At 38.8% G+C, this 10636-nt stretch overlaps 1 long non-coding RNA gene across 1 annotated transcript; it reads left to right on the top strand.

Moving 5' to 3' along the window:
• Positions 1-7529: 7529 nt before the first annotated feature.
• On the top strand, positions 7530-10164 carry LOC125179022. Its single transcript, XR_007157123.1, has 3 exons — positions 7530-7592; positions 7945-8029; positions 10104-10164. It is a non-coding gene; the product is annotated as an uncharacterized LOC125179022 (long non-coding RNA).
• Positions 10165-10636: the final 472 nt, after the last annotated feature.

Genomic DNA, 10636 nt, shown 5'->3' on the forward strand with positions numbered 1-10636 from the left:
TGTACAGAGGTGAAGGAAGAAGGTCCTTTAAAACAATAATGCCTGCATACAAAGCAAATAAACGAAACTCGGTGGCTTTCCAAAATGAAAAAATACTTAAAACCGCCAACCATTTTCCTAGAAAATTTGCGAGGAATATGACGAGAGAATTCTTCAATTCTTGTGTTGAAGGTCTCTTTTTCTCTAATTTCCAAATGGCACTGTGTTTCACATGCTCTGCTACCTTTCCATCTCATAAGTAAACGACACATAACACCCAAACAGGCAGCATGCATATAATCTATAGGAAAATCTGCAATAAATCCAGGATGGGAGAACCTTGTGCTGTGTTTCGGTGGTGGTCTTCATGTGTCTTGTTCCTGAACGATTCATTGGTGCGCAATCCAGAATTAATTTCATCAAGTAGTACATGACCACCAGAAAAAATGCCACGTTGAATGCACCTTGTACATGAAAATTATCCACTATGTTCAACTGTGTTCTTAAGTTCTGATCTTGCTGGTGCATCTGTTACAAAAGCCTTCATTTTTACATCGATGATCAGGTTCTTAAATTCCAGACCATTTTCAAGAATTTTCGGTTCAGAAACAAATTTTCTTAGGAAAATATGCACCGGGGTCATTTTGTAACAAGCAACATCCTCCGACAAATAAATGCCAGCAACATATATTTATGGGGGTATTTGCACAAAGCTTCTCAGGATGGGATAAGCATGATTTCCACGCGAGTCATTAAAAAGGGAATCCCGTCAACGTTGACAATTGCTTGCAAGCTAACAATATTAGTAAAATGATCAAGGTCAGCAACAAGACAATTTTGCCAATTAGTGAAATGAATATAACGGCCATGAAACATTTGTAACATTTCAACAGAATCCTTGGCTTCTTGGATGAGAGTTTTCACTGATAAAGGAATTGAAGGAAAAAGTTCATTAAAATGTTGCAACAACCTATTATGGATAAATGTGGAATACATTTCTCTTCTGTGACCCAATTATAAAGAGCAGATTGAATTTTATCTTCAACACTCGTATAGGTATTAACTTCATTGGACTTTTCATGGGGATGAGATAAAATCTGAGATGAAGCATCAAATTCAGCATTTGGAGCTGGAGAAGACGAAGCACTTGAACTGGGTAGAGATTCAGGTGGACTAATTATTTCATCAGCAGCACAATTCTCACTCAAATTCTCTTGTAAGAAGTAAGCCTTAAGTCTTCTTTTCTTTTGCTTATCACTAAGCAGGTGAAATGGACGTCTTTTCTTTACAACCCTCTCCATTGCAACGTGAAGAATTGGGATAGATAATTTATAATCGTTGATATTTCAATAATCTCTAAACAAAACTCAAATATGCTCATTTAATACAAATTTCTATAATGAAGAAAAACATATTTAGAAATTTTTCAAAATGAATAAAAAATAAAATGCATTTAAGAATTACTCTTTAGAGATAACACTACTAAAGAGGCCAGTGTCTCCTACGTTATGCATGTGCAATGAATTTCTTATTTGATTTTTAAATTTTTTAAATTATTTATTCTGTCAATTGATTCAAGCATTGTCTCCGACCTTACGCAAGTGTACAAAATTTCAGATAGATTGGACAGGTAAAAGTGTGTTAAGTATTGATTATAAGTTTTGTAGCTGGCAGCAGACGGACCAACAAACAAACAAACAATAAATGAAGTTAAAGAGAAGTGTTGTAAAAATTTGGAAAAAACCTACAGTTTCAAATACTACAGTTATGAATAATCATTCTGGTAATCGTAATAATTTTTCAACTCAAGTAAAAATGTTTGCGGATATTAAACATTTTCAAACTGAGCAAGTAACAAGATTGCATCAAACTAGAATTTCAGTGGAACTACATAAAACAATCCTATACTAGGCTATACATATAGTGACAAACCACAAAATTTATAGAATCATGTCATTCTTGATTTCCTCACGAGTCATAATCTACTCATAATTTAAACCAGTTTCTTATGTATGATAATGCTGGATTGCTGGTACCGTCAAACGGGGAAATTAGGGACGAGGGTGAGGCTGGGGGTTAATCGGGACAGTCGTCCCACATTTCATAGAAATGTTGTAACAGCTAAACTAATAAAAATAATGCAAAACTTAAAATAGTGGCGTAAATTTCAGCATTTTTACTATGTAGCATAGCATAAAGCAAGTTATGAAATCATTATATCAACAAAGGAAAAACAAGTGAAAATCTGAGAAACTGTCATTTATTCTGCATCATCTACAAAGGAAGAGGAGGACTTCAGAGTACTCTTAGTAATGGATAAGTACACTCTGCATGCTTCAAAAATTTTAAAATTAAGTTTTATTTCAAGTGTCAAGTGGATTATCCAGTTGAGTTCCCTGTGTTAATTCGGGATGCTTTTATTTTGCATCTGTCATATTAGGAATAGCATTTGGAATTTTTCAGAGATGCCACACAATAGCTCTCGAAAGAGCTTTGAAAGCCCAAACTTGTTTATGAAATGTTCCATGGTAAGAAGTTATTAACAAATAAAATATGCGTTTAAAAATTACTTTTTAAAGACAACACTTCCAAAGAATCCAGTGTCTCCAATCTCACAAATGTACAATGAATTTCTCATTTAATTTTCAAATTAAAAATTTAGTTTTTCAATTTTTTTTAATATATCAATTTTTTAATATATAATTTTTTCAAAATAATTTATTCTGTTAATTGATTCATGCATTGCCTCTGACTTCACACAAGTGTGCAAAATTTCAGATCAATCAGACAGGTAAAAGTGTGTCAAATATCAGTTATAAGATTTGTAGCTGGCAAAATTATTTTTTTAATTTTTTTAATATTAAAATTTTTATTTTGACATTTGATTCATGCATTGTCTCCAACTTTACACAAGTGTGCAAAATTTCAGATCGATAGGATAAGTAGAAGTGTATTAAATTTTGATTGCAAGATTTGTAGCAGACAGACAGACAGACAGACAGACAAGAAGTGAAGTTAAAGAGAAGTGTTGTAAAAACGCTCAAAACCGTCCCTTATTACCCCGTTTGAAGGTATCCATGCCCATGATGCTTTCCCAGTCTTCTATAATAGGACTCATAAATGAACGTGAAAAAGTCTAAAAAAAGCCCAGCTTTGACACTATCCTCTTAATGATGACTATGATCCCATAATTTTACCCAGATTTCAACAGTGTGCAACTGGAAGGCATGAAGGGCAATTCTGAATATTGGACATAAATGATAAAGTTAAAAAAATGAGACTACAATTCCAATATTCTCCAATTCCAGCTTCTTCCAATTATTCCAATTCCAGCTTCTTGATTTTTCAGGGGAATAATTAACTTTCCACTTCAAGACATAGAAAAAATTGTTTCAAGGCCACAACATAGTGACAAAACTGGGACCTTCTATTTAGACTTTCCAATTTTGAGTGAATTGAGTCCCATTGACCAATGGAGTATCCTGGACGAAGCACCGCCTGTACTGGTATCATGATTTGACAAATGTGTTCCATGATAAAGTTAGTTACATTTCATCAGAAGTTCCAGTAGACAATTTAAAACCACCCCAGCCATTCGTTACTAATCCAAAACAAAAGTTTTCCCACGAATTCAATGTTCCACAACTATTGACAATGACAATTCTTAGAGCAACAGTACGCAGAACGTCTAACCACCAGCATTCAGCTAAGACGCCATTGGCTTCCAGAACATTCGCGCCCCACAGGGTAGTCAACCCTGCCAAATGAATGACTGTAAAAAGTATTTGCTGAATAGATCTTATGATACAATATTAATGCATAGCTTAAATATTTATTGTTTCGCTATTGAGTGGACATTCGAAAATGTATTGGTATAAATTTTCTTTAAAAAAAATTCGTGAGTGGGTGCAAATGTGACGATAAATTATTTTTTTTTCTTTGTCGATAACATTTTTTAGCTTATTCATAATCCAAGGTCACCTCAAATTTTAAAATAGTGGTTGCCATTATCAATTAATATGTGCTATCACACAAGTTGCGAACAAGTGAAAAGTAAGATGTTGGTATGTTCTACGAACTATTATAAACTGCCCCCTCTTTGTCCCGATTGACCCACCCCCTTACCCATGCACCCCCAAACGACGATAGAATCGACCGCGGCCGAAAAGGTTTAAGCTGCCGCGCCGCGAGCGTATGAAATTCTTGCGAAGAAACGACTAGACTCCAGCGTTTGGTATTTTTTCTTATCCGAGACGAGACGAGACGAGACAACAGACTCTGTCCCGGTTCGCAATAAAAACTGGGACAATTTTCAGCCCTCCGTAGGAATTCCGGGACGATACCGAGACGAGACGAGACGTCCCGGTTAAAATAGGTACATTAAAATTTCCCGGAATTTATAGCCATTTTAACGAGACATAACGAGACGCATCAATTATTGATGTGGTGTAAACTTTGGCTCACCATCATACATTTATACAGAGCTGGGCAGCGCTACTTTGAAATGTAGCGGCCGCTACCGCTACATGCTCCAAATGTTGCGTGCGCTACCGCTACAATTGCTTAAATGTAGCGCCGCTACCGCTACTGAAAATGTAGCGGCCGCTACATGTAGCACGCTACTGCCCACCTCTGCATTTATAAAATAACTTGAGACGTATCCTTGTACTATTCTGATTGGAGCTCGGCAATTGAAATGATTTTTTCTACGAATACATGTTGTGGTTTAATATGATACTTAATATTGACAGGCGAACAAAAATGGAAAAACACTTTTTTTTCAAAAATTGTGTTCTATGATGGTTTGGGGGAGGCCATACTAGCTGTAGCTAGTGACATCGGCTGACTGGACAGACTTTGATTTGCCTCCAGCTCTATCACAGAATCAGATTCATCGATCTTGCCTTAAGCAATCTATTTCAACAAAAAAGTCTGGAAAGAAATATCAATAACATTTTAAAATACAACAAAATTTAAGTTGGAAAAAATATAATAATTTGATCTTCAAAAAAGAACTCGAAAATTCCATGTGTATCCTTTCTAAGTAACGTTAAACAAGCCCAAGTGTTTGATAACAATTCAGGAAACTGCGCAATTGTGAAGATTTCCTGGAGGCGTAGCACAAAATTTTACTAAAGGCAGAGATAATCTAATACTAGCTTTAGCATTATTAGGAATATATTATCAGGAATCAACTCCACTGTCTACTAATTGGCCGACTAATCTAGACACTGCGTCCCTACTCCCTATGCGCACCACGGCGCCTGAACTCGTTCCGAATGCGTAATAAACTCGACTCATATTAGTACGGTTCCCATAAGTGCCATCGAAGCCTTAGTTAAGACTTAAGAGTAACATTTTTGACTCAATACTCAGCCATGCATACATCGACATGTTTGCGCTGTTTGTCGGACCACTAATTAACTGCCATGTCAGTTAGTCAGACAAATTTTGCTAAATCTGCAATTAACTCAATTTAACTGGTAACTGTCTATGGCCCTATTAGCTATAAAGGCAAACTTGTCATTCTTCAACCCATGTTTTCGAAATGATTCGTATCGTAATCGAAAAACTTGTTTTGTCTTCAATAATTAAGACAAATCTCGTCTCTTCTCGTTATGTCTCGTTTCAAATCTGTCTGTCTCGTCCCGGTTTATAATTTACCGGGACACAAGTTTTATAGTCCGGGACAGAAGGCTTGTCTCGGTTCATACGTTTATTCCGGGACAAATTTCACCCTCTGTCCCGTTATTTTTTTCCCGGAATTTTCTCGTCTCGTTTCGTCTGTCCCGGTTCATTTCGAGAAAATTATTTCGAGACGCTGGAGTCTAGAAACGACCGAGGCCACGGGTCGCTACGGCCGAATCACCCTAATACTGCACGCGAGCTAAAGTCGGCAAGTTCGGCCAATTTTTGCCCGTTTGTGAGGGTTCCTGCGGTGATCGGCCGTAATCGCTGCGAGAATTTCGAACTGGGTTAAGGAAGCAGGATTTTAAGGCCGTTTTTTGCTGCTGCTAGTTTTCGCAATTAACTTGATCAATAAAGCCAAGACCTTTATTGGTTCACTCGAGGTAGGTTCTGAAAACTATAATGCCTGGTGGAGAGAAAGAGAGCTAGCCCGCATATCTTTTATCTACGGCCTACACACTACACAGTGACCTCTCGACCTACACAGTGACCCAACACAGCCTACACAGCGACCCAATTGATCGGACTTGTTGCACTTTCAATCCATCGCAGATACCGAGCTAATCCGCATGAATTTGAAATATAATTGAAATATAATTGATTCAAATTGTATTAATATTTTCTAGAGCATTGGTGCTCATCCATGTTGATCGACAAAAAAACTGAGAGGAAATCCTAAAATGTCATCAGACACTTTTCTAAACGTTGCAAAGGGCATATCGAAAGCAACGTAATCACTGTAAATAATTGCAAATAATTTATAAGCAATTAAAATAGCGAATTCAAGTAGTATAACACATGTATAATCAGTTAGTAAACTAATATTCACATTGCAGGTATTAAAATTCTAAATTGACATATGGAAACAAATCACATGAAAAACACAAATCGACAGGCCTAACTATTTACAATTTCAAGAGCATACAAACTTGAGGCGACACTCGAACTAGGGATTTGTCTTACGAAGTGCACAGGCGGTCTATGTTATAGGCAGCTGCAAGTTGGAAATAACTATCATCATGGAAGAATAATTCGTTGATAAACAGAGTCGGATATATTAAGAGCAATGAAGTAGTTTCGATTAATACATGGCGGGAAATGATTGAGCTTACCATGAAAAACCAGTTTTACGGCAAGTCTGTTTTTATTCCACGCAAAAAATAGCGCGTCTGAAAGGCTGAGTCATTACCAGAGTGGTGAGTAAACATCCTCGGGTTAATGTAGGCCTGTGCTAAAGAGATTAATCTAGCAGTGCTGCCAAGTGAGTTGAACTAATAGGGTTAAGCGTGCCGGTGACCTCCAATATCAAGTTTATCGGTCCTCAATTGAACGTTAACGGCGATAAATTATCAGTGCAACTGATTCACGTAATTGTTCTACGACCATCACTGGCTCCCTGACCCTCTTGATTTACTTTTATCGCATTATAAAACCTCCTGGACAAGCCAGGTGCTCATTTTTCCGCCGAAATTTAATGAGTGGCTGAGTTGGCCATGAGCTGAGCTTCCTGGAAGAACTTGCGGTACTCGAAATCGAGAGTGGGACTGGAGCGTGGGACTCGAGTCCCACTCCTCAGTAGGACTCGAACTCGGCAGCGTGGTTCGAGAGTCACCATTGCACCACCGCAGTTCTGCACAATTTACTGGTTCGGTCAATTGGTTTGGCAGATTGGAGCAAGTGTGATGGTATATATGCGTAATTCCTATACTAGTTGAATGTTGCATATCTCTCGACATTAATTACTTAATTGAGTGATCGCCAGTGCATTTACATGCATGAAAATAGCATAGACTTTATGCCTAAATTATTCAGCTCAGTTGTGGTAATACAAACGTCTCATGACACGCAGGTACAAAGCTGCACCGCTGACGCCAACCACGCATGTTCTGCTGCTAAGGCGACATCCAACACGACAGGACCAGCAGGTCAGAGAGATCTAGCATTACCACAATCTTTATCTCTTCTTTTGGGGAGTTCAATTTAATTTTTTTAAATATATTTCGATATTTTCAGCAAAATTCCTAATTAGCATGGATCATTTCCTGCTGTAGGAGGGCCGCAGTCCCGCTGTGACGCCCCCTTGTGCCCGTGTTCCGTGCCCGGCATGGAACACGTGTGTTTACCATGTCACGAACTGCACAACGTCACGGAGTCGTGTACAGATGCTGATGGTTGCGAAGATTTCCATATCCATGCTAAAAAATCAATTTATATTCTCCATGACATATTCCAGCTTATAAATTAAATTATTTACTTGTGTAAATTCAACCACGTCAGAGTCCGGGAAGCCTCGTTGCTCCGTGAGAAAGGCGCCAGGCGTGGACATCAATGTACAAGCCTGCGGGGATCAGGATCTGCAGCTGTGAGTTACCGTTAACCTGAGCTGGCCTAACATGATCCTTTCCTACAATTGCGTAGCTCCCAACAATTCTGGGCTATCGTGTTAGCAAGTCGTAAGCTATAAAAGACAGACAATATTCACTGAATAAAACCAACCAGCCCTAGCAAAGAATGGTATGACCCAGCATCGCCAATTATTATACAACAATCAGATAGAGTTTGTAGTCACGTTCCAGAATTCTCCCTCCACTAAGCTGCGAGTATCCGTCTTCAGCATCGAATCAGCCCCTAAATGAAAAGTTAATGGCCGGAATGTATGATGGAATAGGGAGCCCAACTTTACGTTCCAAGAATAGATTCAGTTAGCTAATATTGGTAATGTATTTTAACGGAGTGATAGTGTTTCCAACGAGATTGCGATTTTACAGTATTTTAAGTATGAGCACACCGGCCAGCTGGTGCGAAAGGCCTATTCGATAAGTGGCATGGCGGTGCCCGGCAGGTTTCATGCAACTATCTGGGGAGCTATGAATATTGGACGCAATGCGAGGGCACGAGGCAAGTTTGGAACAGGTCGAGTGCTGGTACGGGTACAAATTAAGTGACGCTTCGACGTGACGTTTATTGGTGGATAGGCATTGGTACCTGGGCTATTCACTTCCGTAATTTGTAGAGAAAATCTCCACATATATAAAATAGAATGTTAGAGTGAGCCACTGACAGCCTCATTCGGAGACGGATTTGTGGCCTTACGTATTCTGGGCGTTCAGTCCAGATCTGATTGACGTTCAAAATTGTTGTTGCACTGCTGTGCTCACATTCCTGGCTGATTTTACTTAGTTATTCGGCATTTTTATACCGACCAGTGCTCTCGCTGCCGATTACCAGCTGACGTTATTGAGTTATTAAAGGTACGCCGCCGTTGGCCACAAATTTAGCTCTTAAATAAACGCTGGAGCCAATGCTCAGCCTCATAATGCAACAACTTTATTCAAATGCAGAACTAGAAGCCACAGACTACGCAAGAACACCGTAGCACACTAGCGGCACACCACTTGAGCATGAAAGCGCCGTAAGTCTAAAGTCAATACTTGAGTACGCTCGCACATTAGCAGGCAGGTCAGCATCCGGTCTCACCTACTGTGGCCTACCCTCTTCTGGCTTAACCTATTCACGATGCCCCGACTCGCAACTTTTTTTGTAGCCAATAACCGGTTCTACTTGCTCTATTTAACCGCCTTTCCTACTTCCGGCAGTCTATGAGGTTAAGTTAGGTCCGCTGAGGTTGCTTTTGGGATTAATGTTGCATAGTATGTAGGTTAGGCTCGGAAGAGGTTTAGATCAGATGCGGAATGACAATGCATTACTTGAAAACGCTTAAGCGTTGGCTGTGTATAGCTATCCGTCGCAGTGTTTTTAAGCACTCGACTTCACAGGTTGCTATGAACCTACTGAGCTTGTCTACGGAAAGGAATATTCGTAGAGTGTGAAATTAGGCAAAGTTGGCGCACGGGATACGCTCCGTTTTCAACCATCTTGTATAGTCCGCTACTGGGGTGAACTAGGGAATGCTTGGAGAGAGAAAGTATTCATAACTTTGACGTGTCTAGTTTGGTGGCTCGTTTACTGACAATAATTATCATACTTGTTCGGAATACGAGCATAATTCACATATATATTAAAACCTAATCTACCTATGCTCTAAAAATTTGAATTTCGTTAGTTCAAAATATTTTTTTGTTTTTCAGTGGCTTTGGAACAGTCGAGAGTACAGCAAAGTTTGTTTAATTTTGGAATTGCGTTATGATAGCCATTCCTAGTGATGTTAGGAAAATGTGGATATAAAATACTTAGTTAAAAATATGCGGTATGCAACTCCATTCGTATAAATGAGTAATTCTGATAAACGCGTTACATTGACTCTAAAACAGCAATTTATTCATGTATTAATTTTTTATGCATGGCTTGCATTCTCCAAAATGAGTCATTTAATCGTCGAAACCATGAAAACAATCTAACGAACCTTTAGCTACGTCAGGGGATCAAGTAAGGAGCGTCTTTTTATCAATTGAGGTAACACTTCCCTCCCCCGTTAGGACCTGCATCCGAGAGATGAAGGTGCCTGTGCTGACGGTGGTCTTGGCTGAGTGCTGGGGCAGTGCAACCCTCGCTCTCAGGTGAGACTTTTTTTTCAGCGTTTGGACGTTTTCGGAGTAAATGTTTATCTGAGTGAAGCTCTTCGTCGGGAATTTGCCTTCTGTTGTCATTTATATTATGATTTTTCCCAAAACCGAACAATAATCGTATGAACAAAATAAAATTTAAACAAATATTTCAACGACTTGCTCATATATGGGAAAATTAGTCCACCAGGCCCAAGACCAGAGTGAGTGCAACAGTTGGGCCTCAAGAGAATCAGAATCAATGATCTCTATGACATGTGTGTAGTGTCAGATTCTAGTGACTTCTTGTATAGGGTAATCCACGGAAAACTTCCTGATTTGAAAGATCAGTTAAAAAACTAGTTAAGATATCATTACCACACAAATTTTATTGAAAATTAATTGCCTGAATTTTTATACCACTTAGTAGAAATGAGTAGGAAGAATGAGTATAAGTAGGTAGAAAA

The sequence above is a fragment of the Hyalella azteca genome, unplaced genomic scaffold (genome assembly GCF_000764305.2).
Source record: "Hyalella azteca isolate HAZT.00-mixed unplaced genomic scaffold, Hazt_2.0.2 contig14470, whole genome shotgun sequence".
Lineage (NCBI taxonomy): Eukaryota > Metazoa > Arthropoda > Malacostraca > Amphipoda > Hyalellidae > Hyalella > Hyalella azteca.